The sequence below is a fragment of the Aquarana catesbeiana genome, linkage group LG04 (genome assembly GCF_042186555.1).
Source record: "Aquarana catesbeiana isolate 2022-GZ linkage group LG04, ASM4218655v1, whole genome shotgun sequence".
Taxonomy (NCBI): Eukaryota; Metazoa; Chordata; class Amphibia; order Anura; family Ranidae; genus Aquarana; species Aquarana catesbeiana.
The window spans coordinates 337,820,444-337,836,193 of NC_133327.1; the positions used below are offsets into that span (position 1 = coordinate 337,820,444).

Genomic DNA, 15,750 nt, shown 5'->3' on the forward strand with positions numbered 1-15,750 from the left:
TGTGTGAGCGGTGGTATTTGTTGGATGCAAATGTTGTCACTAAATAACATAATTGCATCAGAACTCATAGTTGGACGCAATCATTTAAAAACGAATACATATTTGCTACCTGCAATTAACGGCAAAGCTCATCTTGCACCAAGTAAAGTGTTGGAGGCCACGAAAGATTACATCTTCGCAGATTTTTACTGAACCCAAATGTTGAATTCTAATGCAATTGTGTTACACAGCAACAACAAAACATTACAACATACTGCATGTGAGCCTTGATTCAGTACAACAGAAAACACAGTAAACCACACATCAAAGCATATCAAGAATCCACACAATATACAATAAACTGTGGATCTAAAAGTCCAGTGAAAATTGCTATTTAATAAATTAGGTCACCTTCGATAAGTACCAAACAAATTCAGTCATCGCAGTAGCTAAATGGTAATCCTCTATTGCCTTGCATCTCTAGCACTGGATTTATATCCAATCCAAAACACTATTTGAATGGAATCTAAATGCTCTTCTTCTACAAATCCACTCATAAGTTAAAGCGGAGCGCCACCCAAAAGGGAAAGTTCTGATTTAAGGCCTCTTTCCCCACCTCCTCTTCATAAAATGGCACCTTTTTTTTGGGGGGGGGGGGAGCGGGTACCTGGTTTCGACAGGTACCCACTCAAACTTCCGCTAACATCGCCTAGGTGCTCCAAGCTGAAGTTCTCCGCCGCAGTCTTCTGGGATGCGTCACAGGTCCCATAAGACTGCAAAACCATTCACAATGTGCAGCATGGCTCACACACGCGCAGTGGACACCCAGCTGTGAAGCCACAAGCTGTCACAGCCTGGTGCCCACAGTTGAGATGCGGGTAGCGGGGACAGAAGACCGATAGAAGGAATGGCTCGCTTGAGCACATTGCTGGATCCTGGGACAGGCGAGTGTATGTTTATTAAAAGTCAGCAGCTACAGTTTATAAAGCTGCTAACTTTTAATAAACACAAATATGAATGAATCTCCTCTTTAGGGCCTCATTCACAAGGCATTCAAAATACAGCATTTAGAAGGGATTTCCAAATACAGCTAGACACAAGCAATACTAGTCAAGAGTTACTTAAAGCAGGGAAGAGCACCAGTGACTGTAGTTACAGATAAGAAATTTGCTCCGGCCAACTTTATTTACGATGCCGACGCCTGGATGCAAAGCTGACTGAAGAATTGGTTCAGGTGAGGACAATGCTGGATCCTTGGACAGGTGAGTGTTCTTATATTAAAAGTCAGCAGCTACAGAATTTGTATCTGCTGACTTAATTTTTTTCTGGTGGAGACTGGAGCTCTTTTTTAAGCACTGAACAATTAGACCCCCTTCACGCTGAGACATTTTTCAGGCGCTTTTGGGCTAAAAATAGCGCATGTAAAGCGCCTAAAAAACGTCTCCCCTGCAGTATCGCTTTCACACTGAGGCGATGCGGTGGCAGGATGTTAAAAAAACTCCTGCAAGCAGCAACTTTCATTGAAATGAATGGGCACCGCTGCTGAACTGCCGGCAAAGCGCCGCTGCAGTGGCACTTTGCGGGTCGTTTAAACCCTTTTTCGGCTGCTAGCGGGGGGTTAAAAGCGCCCCACTAGCGGCCGAACTCCCCTGCAAAAATGACAGTAAAGCGCCGCTAAAAATAGCAGTGCTCTACCGCCGACGCCTCAGTGTGAAAGGCGTTTTAGAAATATTTAAAAGTGCATGCAGTATACCAGCATTTAGGAAAAGCAGTTCTGCTTCCAGTGTCAATTTTCCTTACTTAACCACAGCTATACTCACATAGCCTTGGTTTATGAGAGATCAGAGGCACGTGTTAAATGTACTATATTGGACTGCTTCATGTTGTATTTTTCTGCCTCTCCATGATGATACTGTTGCATTGGTGTAACTGGATTATTTTTATAAGCACTATGTGCCTTAGAAACTGGGCACTGCACTAAGACTATGCATGATCCATCACTTTTGGCTTAGTTGATGTTGTTACATATCATCTTCAGAAAGTATACACACAATGAAAACTTGAGACCAAAGTAGTTTGTCTTTATTTTATTTTTTAATATGTGCATCTTTGAAACATCAGGGTTATTGGTTTGCAAGGTAAAGTGTCATCATATCTACATTCTACCGCTTACTTACACCACTCCACAAATGTTCAGGTACACAGGAAAGAAATGTTAAGATGCATCTCTCTTGTGGGAAATCAGCAAATCTCTCATGGATCTCCAAGTCACAGGTCCAAAAACTGAATGTTACTGGCACTGGCTTGTTCATGAACAAACGCAGATATAGAAGACACAGCAAGCAAGAAGAAATGATGTAGAGATGTAAATGAAGCTCCAGTACCAGGAAATCTGAAAACAAAAGATGAGCATCATCACTAGTGGCTTGTTCTAGAAATTATGTTCCCATCAAAGAATATTAAAATATAATAAAAATAAATTACCTCAATATCAACAGTAGCCTTTCTTCTGATGATGCACATCTTCTCACGTTGGTGACTGGCTGACTGACATTTGGTAATGAATTTGTCAGGATATCTTCCTATTTCCTCATACATAAGGACAAAGTATCCTCTTCTTAGGTGCTGGGATTTGCTCAACATCTTATCTGTGTATCTTTTGTCATCTGCCTTAATCATCTTCTCCTCTCAAGAGGCACCAACTTTGCTCAGTTCTTTGCACAGCACACACTGCTCACTCAGAAAACTACTCACACAAAGAAAGAAAGTGGCCTGGGGATTATGGGTAGCCTCATGTTTAAAAACAATACTTTCTGTGGATACAGGAAAAATAAAACAGATAAAATGCAGCTGCTTGTAATTGTACAATGCAATTATTCTCAGAAGTGCCAACTTTGGAGAGGGTCAGGATACTGGCGTTGACTACTGTTCGAAGCAAATGCCAGTGTGAATGTGGCCTAAAGCAACACACTTGAAGTGGTTTTTAATGAGTGCTGTAATAAAAAAAGACCTAATACTTAAAGCTGAAATGTAGTTTTGTAGAGAGAATCTTGTGACTAATCACACTCTTCCCTATTCATAAATCGTGTTACAGGCACTGTGATCAGAGAAAGAACTTTTCTCAATGGAGGAGGAAGAAGGAAGGGGTGGGTCCCCATCGGATCTTCTTTAGTACAGCTGAGCCCAGAGACCTAAAGCTGGTAACCCAAATAACTCAAGGCAAGAAGTTTAGCAGCAGGAAGAGGACAGGACAGCCCTGCAATGAAGATTTCATCAGAATCCAGCAACCTGCACATCTAAAAGGCATGCTTCACTGCAGGTACGTAATATAACTAAACCTGAGCATTTTTTTTTTTTTTTAGCTGAACTTCAGCTTTAACTGTTCTGTTGCTTACTAAAATGGCTAATCTTGAATGCCTGGTCCCCGTCTGCATTCCAAGGCTCTACTCACTAGCCCCTACATTATTGGGCCTCATGCACACTGGAAGTTTTTACAGCTGCTGTTTTTGGCTTCAGGCATTTTTTTGTAGCCGGTAATCTCCCCAGCATGTTATCCTACGTGTCCATGCACACATAGGCTGTTATCAGTGTTTTTTGGCAGGGGCATTTTCTGGCTGGAAAAAAAACCCCAGAACTAGAGGGTTTTGAGAGGAATTTTTCAGCTGTAAAAACGCTCTAATGCTGATAAAAGCTTAAAATGCGGCTATTCAGCATCTTTTGTGGGAGTATAGTTTTGCTAAAGTATAGTTTAGTTTTGGGAGTATAGTTTTGCTAAAAAAAAAAAAAAAAGCTAAAAAACGCTATTGCAAAAACGCCGAAAAACTCATTCTACATCTACAGCTTTCTACAGTTAACGCTACTGCCTTTTTTTTATAACGTCCACTGTGTATGAGGCCTTAACGTGTCCTGTAGTAACTAGTAGGGGCCAGAAGATGGAATCACAGAATGCAGTGGGACAAACAGACATCCAACTTTCCAGAACCCCTTGGGTGATGATGTTTCTTCAGCCACCATAGTTCTGCAACAGAGCAAAGATCAGTGATATGGGAGGCAGAACAGGTAAATAATAAGGCTCCATGTACACAGGACACTGGGGCAAACTCCTCTGAGCGATCTTGAGACCGGCGTTTAGAAAAGCCCGCTTTGCCGCATTTAGCCGCCTTTGCGCCTAGAAGCGTCTATTAGGATAACCTCATTAAGACCATCCCAAGCTCAAAAAACATTGTTATTTAACTATTTCAGCCATTTTGACCAGAGTGAGTAGCAGCAGCAGAGAGAGCAGCTGTATACTTGTATTTGCCATGGATCTCATAATGAGCATATGTGAAAAAATGCTCCTGACGTTGCTCTTGATGAGGCTAAAATGACATAGAAAATTGCGTGCGAGGTCCAGAGTCAGAGTTCGTCGCTTTTGGACCCATTGATTGTGCAGCGAATGTCGTTAGGATATTTTTCCAACATGTACGTGCTGCGTACCTATCCCGACAATTTTTTTCATTTCACATGCATGTCCATTACCACACTTGACCTTCTACTAGAAAAAGTATGACCCAGTCTGACACACATGAGGAAGAGTGTGTCACCAGAGGAATGTCTGTTGGTGAGTTTGTGCATATTTTATATATATATATATATATATATATATATATATATATATATATATACACACACATATACATATACATATACATATACACACACACACACACACATATATATATATATATATATATATATACACATATATACACACACACACACAGATGTATTATTTTTGTTTTTCCTTTATTTTTTGAAAAAAAAATATTTTGTCTATTTTATGCAAATTTAGACGTTACTTCAATTTTTTATAATATATAACATTTTTTTGGCAAATTTTTAAAATATTTTTAATAATTACATATTAATATATTTATTTGATTTTTTTTTCAGCTGTATATGGTATTATTTTTGTTTTTTAATTACTTTTTGTTAAAAAAATATTTTGTCTATTTTATGCAAATTTAAACATTAATTTCATTTTTTATAACATATCACATTTTTATTTGCAATCTTTTTTATATTTTTATTAAATATTAACTGATTAACACATTTTGGGGATTTTTTAAAAAAAAATCTGTATATGTAATTTCTTATTTTTTTAATTTATTTTGTATTTTTTATGCAAATATTTGTTACAAAAATAATTATACATTAAATTTTTAAATTGCGCTTAATAAATATTTGATTTTTTTACACCGGTACCACATTTAGCCGCGTTTAGTCACGTTTGGCATCTGAAACGTGGAAATCTTCAGCGTCTGGACCCATTTTTTTGCTTTCAAAGAAACCCTGTTAAACGCAACTGCCTGAAAACGGCAATAAACGAGACTGTGTACATGGTCACATAAGATAACATTGAATGAGTTCAGGGGCAGTTAAAAAAAGCATTCAACTGCCTCTCAACGTCCGTTTAGCAGCATCCCGTGTACATGGGGCCTAAGGCTCCATGTACACAGGACGCTGAGGCAAAGTCCTCTGAACGATTTTTTTTTGACACCTTGAAACCGGCGTTTAAAACGCCCGTTTAGCCACGTTTGCATGCTGCGTTTGGCGGCATTTTACCGCGTTTGCGTCTAGAAGCGTTTAGTTAAGATAACATCATAAGACCCTCCCCATGCTCAAAAAACAGTCCACTTGCCACGCCAAAAGTTGCAGATTGTCCACTTGCCACATCACCTGCCACAAGTTGCAGATTGTCCACTTGCCACGTCATCTGCCACAAATTGTGGATTGTCATTTGCCACGTCACCTGCCAAAAGTTGCAGATTGTCCACTTGCCACGTCACCTGCCACAAGTTATGGATTGTCATTTGCCACGTCACCTGCCAAAAGTTGCTTGTTCAAATCTAACAACATACGGGTCAAATTCCAATTATACTCCAGATAACAGCAATGCTAGTGGTGTATTGAATTGGATCAAAGGGCTCATTAGGGTATATAAATAGTCTATGACTCATTGCAAGCAATTACAATTTTTTAGAATTTCTTTGAATGATTTTTCATCATTAGCCATCATTTTTGAGATTTTTAATGTAAAAAAAATAGGGCACCATTAAAAACGCTTATAAACGAAAATGCGGCTAAACGCCGGTACCGCGTTTAGCCCCATATGGCATCTGAAACATGGAAATCTTCGGTGTCTGAACCCATTTTTTTGCTTTCAAAGAAACGCTGTTAAAACGCAACTGCCTACAAATGGCAATAAACGAGACTGTGTACATGGTCACTAAGTCTTTAATTACAAGTTTGTTTTTTTTGTTTTTTTTTAAGTAGTGACAGACTCACCTATGCCCCCCAAAATTGTAGCATTGACAATAAATGTTTAAGGTCTTGTTGGTATGTTCACATTTTTTCTTACTTAAACTAAACCTGTACTGACAAAATATATAGGCCATTTAGAAAATGTTAGTTGCCTGGCTGTGAAATAGATTTAAAAGCTTTAACACTCTGAGGCCCTGACCTGGAACAGCAAAGCTGACCTGGAGTTCTGATTTTTCATTGGCATTACTAGACACACACTTGTTCCAAAGTGTATCCAAATACAAGATTAAAATGTAACCATTTGCCGACCACTGCATGCAGATATACTGCTGCCGTTCTGTGCTAGATCACGTATCGGATATGTAATCAGCGCTTCCGGGTAGGGGGCGCGCGTACTCCGCACTGGCTGTGCTGCGATTTGTTACAGCACATGCTGGTCAGCGGGTGCCAGACAATGATTGATCGCCAGTATCTGCCATTTGGCTCCATCATTTAAGAAAGGGAACTCTGTGTAAACCACCCAGAGCTCCAAATACTGACAGGCGATCTTACTATAATTTTATTCCCTGCAATGCAGGGAAAAAAACAGCATGATCGCGTAGTAAAAGCAGCACATAACACACACAGTAAACACTGTTATGCACACATTTAAGCCCTTGATCGCCCCTTCATGTTAACCCCTTCCCAACCAGTGTCATTAGTACAATGACAGTGTATAACATTAGCACTGATCACTGTATTAGAGTCACTATTGATGTCAGTGTACACCCCAGCCTGCGTCAGTTAGTGTCAGATTTCCCGCCATACTATCACAGTCCCACTATAAGTCGCTGATCACCACCACTAGTATACAAAAAAAAAAATTTAAGAAAATTCCAGTATCTATACCAGATGCTATAACTTTAACACAAACCAAAAAATATACACTTATTGGGATTCTGGTCTTGAAGGGGGTAAAATCTTCCGAAGGTCAAGTGTTAAATTTACTGCTTACCAGTCCTTAGATAATGGTGGTAATGGCTGCAATAGTTTTCCTATTTTTGTCTTTTTTTTTTTTTTTTTCCACCAGCGAATCTGCCAGTAACATAATTCCTGATTGCACTGTGTCTACAGAGAAGCTGCATTGTCACTCTACTACAGAACAACCACCCACCATTTCTCCAAACTCCACAGAGAGAGCTGGAAATAAAGCACATAGTTTCTTGTTAGGGTTTATATACACTTTGTAAAGACAACTACTTTATATTAAATTACATCTTCCTATTCACACAGCATAACTTTAAAAATATGAACACATTGCTGCTTACCAGTTACTTGAATTTTAATCCTAACTAGCTTTCCCCTTGTATGTTAAAGAGAGGGCTGGCGAGTTAGATTTACCATAGTAGCCTTGTCTGTAACTGAATGTGCATACTGTCTATTCTAACAAAGGATTAAAAAGGCTAGAGTGGTACATTGTATGTGAATACACCTTAAAGTGATTGTAAAGTCTTGTTATTTTTATTGAAAAAAGAAACAAACATGTTATACTTACCTGCTCTGTTGCAGTGGAATTGCACAGAGCAGCCCGGATCCTTCTCTTCTCGAGTCCCTCTTCCCTGCTCCTGGCCCCTCCCTCCTGTTGAGGGCCCCCACAGCAAGTAGCTTGCTGTGGGGGCATCTGAGCCGAGTAACAGCTTCCTCTGTCCATTCAGACACGGAGCTGCGGCCTGGCCCCGCCCCTTCTCTATCCTGATTGTCCGACTGACTTTGACTGACAGCAATGGGAGCCAATGGCACCGCACTGCTGTATCTAAGTCAATAAGGAGGGAGAGTTTTGGACGTGAACATCGCTCAACAAAGATGGGGCTCATGTAAGTATTAGGGGGGCTGAGGGGACCAACTGCACACAGAAGGTTTTTTATTTTAATGCATAGAATTCATTATGATGAAAAAAGCTTCTGACTTTACAACTCCTTTAATTTATACCATAAAAAACTGCCCCTACATCTGTCTCCTAATTGCACATTGCAAACTATTTTGAACAATTCCAAGTTGATTATAGAGTCCTATTTATAACACTGCTCCACAGTATGCAACTTATGCCGACCATACACGTTGCAAGTTTCTTTCCTAAAACCAAGGGTTGCAGAAAAGAAAGTCACTTGATTCCCCCCATCAATACAGACAGTGTTGATGCAGGAATCCCTCGTGCTAAACTATTGTATTCTCCTGGTGGGGGGGTCATGCAGGGGAAGCCATCCCCACTAGGAGAAGACAGTCATTATTGCTAGCGGCTATCAGTGTTAATCGCATGTAAAATTCAGCATGCTGGTTGTACCCAAGTGGATTGAGTAATCCACTTAGTACATTCAGCCTGCCCACACATGGTTAAAAATCTGCAAGCTGTCTATGGCCTGCCTTAAAGTGATGCTAAAGGCTAAAGGTTTTTTTTTACCTTCATGCATTCTTTGCATGAAGGTTAAAAAATCTTCAGTATGCAGCACTCCCCCAATATTTACTTGAGCCTAATCTCGATCATCCAACAATATGCATGAGAGCAGAGGCTGTAGATTACAGGCAATGAGGAGGGAGCAACACACACAGAGTGGAGCTTGGGAGTGGGGCTTGGGAGTGCCCCTTATAGTAAAGCAGCTTGTTATGGGGACATGAGCCCAGAGCGTCGGTGGGGGGACCCAAAAAGTGGAGGATTGGGGCTGCTCTGTGCAAAACTATTGCACAGAGCAGGCAAGTATAACGTATGTTTTTTTAAATTCTTGCTGGTAGTTAGAATCTTTAATCTCCAATATTTGCAAACAAAATGAAGGTCTCATATTTAGAATAATTATTATCACTTTAAAATGTAAAATACATTTAAAAAAATATATTTTTTTAGGCATGCTGTGTGAATGGGAACACACACAACTAATGGGGGTTTCTCAGGCAGCCAGGTAACTGGAATTTTCAGAAAGATAGTAAGCAGTAATGGTCTTTGTAATTCTCTCAGTATGGGTTTCATTTAGTCATAAAATCTTTGTAGAAAATTATCACTTGGAATGTAGAACTAGAGTGCGTATTTGTCTAGGGAGGATTCACAACTGATCTGATCTCTCAATGAACAGCTAGTAATCAGATCTTGTGCCCCAAGCCAAGGAAAACCTGCCAGAGTGTGGCCAGTTTGCCAGAGTGTGGCCAGTTTTAGCAACAAAATAATAGTAGAATAATGAAAAAAAAACAACTCATAACAAAGCAATACACATTTTTTTTTTTTTGCATTTTGGGTCACTTGAGGCAGATGGATCAATCAAATTGTTGTGCTCTGGGGATTTTTTTTTCTTTTTAAACCACAAAACTACATAGTCACACAATCACAGAACTTCCTCATTTATACATGCATCTGAAACCGATACTTTAAAAAAAAAAAAAAAAAACGGAAAAAAAAGGTGCATCTGTATTTACTGTATCGTAGTGTTCAAGCTGGTGTATTTTGACAATCTCTTGGCTAAAGGTGGTTTTGACAGCCCATTGTGATAATTACACGCTGTATTGTGATTACACCTGAAAACTGTTTGGTTTCTTCAAACAACAAAAACACTTCTGTCTCGCTATTTTTTTCTTCCCCTCAAGTATTTTGCGATATTTGAAAATTGACCACGTTACAAAAAACAAATACACAGACAAGGTAAATGCGCTCTCGAATGGCTTTATAGAAAAGCTATTGTCCACATGGAACCTGTGTCTGTCTGTGGTGTACTGGTGACAAGTGGAAAACCACATATGCAACAAGCCACAGCGTCATAACTTATATATTCCATTACTTCGATAGACAACATGTCATTTTATACCATATAAATCTAATTCAACCAGTAAAAAAATAATAAACACTAATAGAATCATTATACCAGATATCAAGAGGATTATGATTATATACATATTATATTTTTGATAACTGGGGTATTCAACTAGCAAATATGTATTGCTTGCAAAACCATGAACACAAAAAATGTAACAATATATAAAAAAAACAAAAAAAAAACAAACACTCTGGCAGGTCTTTAGTAAACAACTTACAAATACAGAACACCAGAGACAAAACGCCTAGGCTGAATGAACGTAAAAAATTACATGATGTTTGTAACAAACTAGATTTTTGAGCTTACATAAAGTAACAAAAATGTCAGAAAAATGTAATTATCTTTTGAAGTTACAATATATGACCTAGGATGGACATAAAGAATATAACAAGTGTAAATTTTTCTGTGTTCAAAAAAAGTCCTGCTACTACAGTAGCAATATGAATTAATATAGGTGATTTTTAATTAACCAACATTCCTCATAATGTCTGTTACCCAAATGGGAACATAATGTAATTTGAAATTAAAATAAAGTTTCTCTACCTCTAACCTAGAAAACCCAGCCAAAGACGCACGGTGGGTTGATTTTGTAAAACTGGAAAGTGCAAAATCTGGTGCAGCTGTGGCATGGCAGGCCAATCAGCTTCTAACTTCAGCTCTAACGAGCAAGGTCCTCCAATTTCTCCTGTATCGAATTGTATTGTAATTGTACTGTCTGCCCTAATGTTTGTAAAGCGCTGCGCAAACTGCTGGCACTATATAAATCCTGTATAATAATAATAATAATAATATAATAACTTCCTCTCATTCTATTAAGTGTCAACAAAAGAACTGAAAGCTGATTGATTTCTATGCAGAGCTGCACCAGTTTTGCACGCAGTTGTAGTAAATCAACCCCATTGGGTGTCTGTACATGAATTTTGTACACCTTTGTATTCATCGTAGGCTCCTTTCACACAGGTGCTATCTGGTTCTGATCAGCATTGGATTAGTGAACAGGTCATCCTGCTGAAGCAGGGCAGAACAGACTGAATGTTACTTTTGTGACATCTGCGTCCATTCAAGTTTCTGTTGCATTTAAAAAATAGAGCTTTGCAGATCCATGTTAAATCAACAGGTGGCAGGATGCAAAAGGACTTGTAACCAACTGCCCATAGTTTAAACATGGAGCTTGCAATCAGGTGGCCTGAAACACTGACAGGTGCACTTGATCGAATCACCCCTGTGAGAGGGACATTACTGTGTTCAGCATTCTATATTAAAGTGAATGTAAAGGTTTTTTTTCTATATAAAATAATAAACATGTCCTACTTACCTGCTCTGGTTTTGCACAGAGCGGCCCCAGTCCCCCCACCGGCGCTCTTGGCTCCTCCTCCCTTCCAATTGACCCCATAGCAAGCTGCTTCCATGTGGGTTTGATCCTCAGTTGGGCTGTGTTCGTCTATTGACACACAAAATGAGGCTTGGCCCTGCTCCCTCCCTCACAGGATTTGGACTGACGGGAGCCAATTGAGAGAGAGACAGAGAGAGGGAGAGGGAGAGGAGAGGGAGAGAGGGAGAGAGAGAGAGACGGAGAGAGAGAGAGAGAGACGGAGAGAGAGAGAGAGAGACGGAGAGAGAGAGAGAGAGACGGAGAGAGAGAGAGACGGAGAGAGAGAGAGGGAGAGAGGAGAGAGGAGAGAGAGAGAGAGAGAGACGAGAGAGAGAGGAGAGAGAGAGAGAGAGAGAGAGAGACGGAGGAGAGAGAGAGAGAGAGGAGAGAGAGACGAGAGAGAGAGAGAGAGAGAGAGAGAGAGAGACAGAGACAGAGACAGAGAGAGAGAGAGAGACGGAGAGAGAGAGAGAGAGAGAGAGAGACGGAGAGAGAGAGAGAGAGAGAGAGAGAGAGAGAGAGAGAGAGAGAGAAGAGACGGAGACGGAGAGAGAGAGAGAGAGAGAGAGAGAGAGACGAGAGAGAGAGAGAGAGAGAGGAGAGAGAGAGAGAGAGAGACAGAGAGAGAGAGAGAGAGAGAGAGAGAGAGACGGAGAGAGAGAGAGAGAGAGAGAGAGACGGAGAGAGAGAGAGAGAGGAGAGAGACGGGAGAGAGAGAGAGAGAGAGACGGAGAGAGAGAGAGACGGAGAGAGAGAGAGACGAGAGAGAGAGAGACGACAGAGAGATGCTTTTGGGGGACAACACTGGATCAAGAGCAGGCTCAGGTATCTTTTTTTGGGGGGGTGCATTAAAGTAAAAAAAAAACAACAACCCTTTAGCCTTTACATGCACTTTAAAGTGGAGCTGCACCCTAAAAGGGGACGCTCCACTTGTTTTGCTACCTCCCACCCTTCGCTGCCACATTTGCCACCTTTCAGAGGGGAGCAGATACCCGTTTTTGACAGGTACCTGCTCCCATTTCCGGGTGATTTCACTGGAGCAGTTTGGCCCCCCTCCTCCTTCCCCCACCGCTGGGCCATTAACAAAGCGCAGAGTGCATGTGAAGTAGGGAGCAGGCTGTGAAGCCGCAAGGCTGCACTGGCAGTTTCCCTCACTAGAAATGGCAGCGCCAGCACCCAAGAGCCGATTGAGAAATCGGCTGGTGTGAAGACACTGCTGGATTACGGGACAGGTAAGTGTCCTGATATTAAAAGTCAGGAGCTACAGTTTTTGTAGCTGCTGATATTTACATTTTTTTCTGAAGGAGCCTGGAGCTCCGCTTATTGGTTAAACCATAGATGGATAGTCAATTTAAACAAAGGGGTGCTCCCCCAGTTTTAGCAGTTTTTAAGGTATGGAAAGTCCCTTTTTTTATGCCATTGCTTTAGTGTGAGGATTATTGACAGTAGATAGAGCCATGCAAAAGGCATTCTGTGGATTGTGGTTATTGAGTACTTTTTTACTATTAATATCAGTGGTCAACACTGTTTGGTGAGTTCATTTATTCCAGAAAGAGCACATTGAGTGGGGAGCAGCAGTGGATTTGTGAATTGCATCATCATTGGATAAGGCACTTTGCACAGAGGAAATGATTAAAAGAAATAAACATTATAAATCTGGATTGTATTTATTTACTAATGAATTAAGCATTTATACACAGTAATGTGATTTATGGTTTGAAGAATTTATGACAATTATTTGTACACTATTGATTATTCAAAGTCTTAACAATAGATATTTAACAATTATATTTTACACAGATTACACACACACACACACACACACACACACACCGCGCGCACACATCTATATATAAAAATTTAGGGGAGGGGGACTTTACAGCTTATGCAGTATTCTAATAAAATTTGGTACAGTCATATCCATGAACAGAGGATGAGCTGGTTCACACCAGACACATGCACCTGCATATTTCAACACAGGACAATTTGGTTCATGCTAAAAATTTTTAACGTTAATGGGTCACGTTTGGCATTGCAACAGCCCATCAAATGAGGCAGCATATTTAATTTTTGCTGTGACAGTAAAGCCTGCCAAATGTGACACAGGGGTTTAATTCCTGTGGTGCCCCCGATGCAAAGCATGTGTAACACTCTGAGTGGCTGCAAAACTTGTTTAGGTGTATGGTCGTGTGGGCAAAAAAACCAAATGCCCAACAGCCTGCTTTTACCACCCCATAGCTGTAGTTCTGAACGAGCCCTCACATCAATCTCTGTTTTGTCCTGTGTTTATTACTTCAAGTTCATAGAAAGCAGGGCAGTTTGTGAACAATTCAAAGCATTTAAACCAGGGGTCTGAGAAAATGGAGTACTGTCCACGGGTCTCAACCTGGCGGCCCTCGAGCTGTTGTGAAACCTACAAGTCCCATCATTCCTCTGCCTGTGGAAGTCATGCTTGTAACTGTCAACCTTGCAATGCCTCATGGGACTTGTAGTTTCGCAACAGCTGGAGGGTCCCCAGTTTGAGACCCCATTTTTAAAAAAACTAACTGTACATTAGAACTGCATGATTCTGGCCAAAATGATAATCACGATTTTTTTGCTTAGAATGAAAAGATCACAATTCTCTCACGATTCTCGCAACATAAAATCTTTCACATTATACAAAAAAAATATATATATATATATATATATATATATATAATATATATATATATATATATATATATATATATATATATATATATATATACTATATATATATATATATGGCTAACTTTACTGGTTAGTTTTTTTTTTTAATTCATTAAAGTAATTTTTTCCAAAAAAAATGCATTTGAAAGACCGCTGCGCAAATACAGTGTAACATAAAATATTGCAACAACCACCATTTTATCCTTTAGGGTGTCTACTAAATAAATGTTATATATATATATATATAATGTTTGGGGGGTTCTAAGTCATTTTCTAGCAAAAAAAAAAAATGAATAATTTAACTTGAAACCAACAAATGTCAGAAAAAGGTTTAGTGTTTAAACTTCTTTCACTTACACACAGTCTATTCCATTGACAAATTGTTACAATGTTTATACTCAAGTTCAACTGATAAAGAATGTTTTGATACTTGGCAGACTGCCCAGTTTTTCTCTTCCTTTCTTTTGATGGCTGTGGCTTCAGAAGAGCAGAGAGAATTCTTTGCATAGAAAGAATTGCGAAACACTTTAGTAAAGATCACGATAAGGATTCTTGACGATTAATTGTGCAGCTCTACTATACATATATTACATAAATTGTTAATTATATGTTACTTTCATTCACACAAGTGGCAGTGAGGTGGTACAACGGTTTTACCACTCCCTGCAACAGTGGCTGGGGGTTGAACACATTCCGCAGCAAAATGAATACCCCATGTTGTATGTGCTGGGCACTGCCGCCACCAAAGTTGAACAGAGCACAATTGATAGCCAAACGTTAGGCTTGTGGCTACAGCATGGTACTCCCATTCAAAATCCCTGTTCAGCTACCAAAAAAAAAAAAAAAAAGGGGCATTCGGAAGGTGGCAGCATCACCTCATGAATGTCTGGCAGCCGCTCCTATACTGCTCTCTGAAAGGTGATTCACAGCTGATCACTTTTCAGAGGAATAGCAAAGGCTGCTGCCCGTGTGAGTGGGCCCTGTAGGCCTTTCAATTTGAGATATATACACACTATTAAAATAGCAAATGAAACAGATATTATTAGGCTTGCCATATGTTGTTTACTGTAAACCATTAAAGTTTGCTAAAATGATAAAATCCCCAGTTCAGCATGAACAGATCAGCAGAGTCATCTCGTTATTGAAGTCATAGCAGTGTACAGTAGGTCTCTAAGCTTCCAATTTCCAAACACTTTATTGCACAAATACAAGCAGCATGGCTTGATGCTGATCTCTATGCTTTGTCATTACAAATAATTTACATAACTGAGAGCAATTATTAGCCACTAATCAAGATATAAACAATTGGAAATGAAATTGAAGACAGTGAGTTTTAGCTTAGTGTAGTATTTTGTAGATTTCTCAGCAGGACATTTCAATGCTGAGCATAGTCACACTTAGACAGAGCGTTAAGTAATCCAAAGATAAAGTCAATCTTCCTTTCACTGGTGATCTCATGGCTAAGGACAACAAGAAAGGAGGCAGACCAATTTAGCTACAAAGCTTAGTCAGACTTCTCAGCTGTGACCCGGCAACTATTACTAGGCTGAAGGTCATCATTCACCCAGCCAG

At 39.8% G+C, this 15,750-nt stretch overlaps 1 protein-coding gene across 2 annotated transcripts in view; it reads right to left on the minus strand.

The window, feature by feature from the left end:
• The window catches only part of BACH2 (BTB domain and CNC homolog 2), a 439,802-nt gene that overhangs the window by 421,536 nt on the left and 2,516 nt on the right, over window positions 1-15,750 (minus strand). The gene's annotated exons all lie outside the window — the stretch shown is intronic.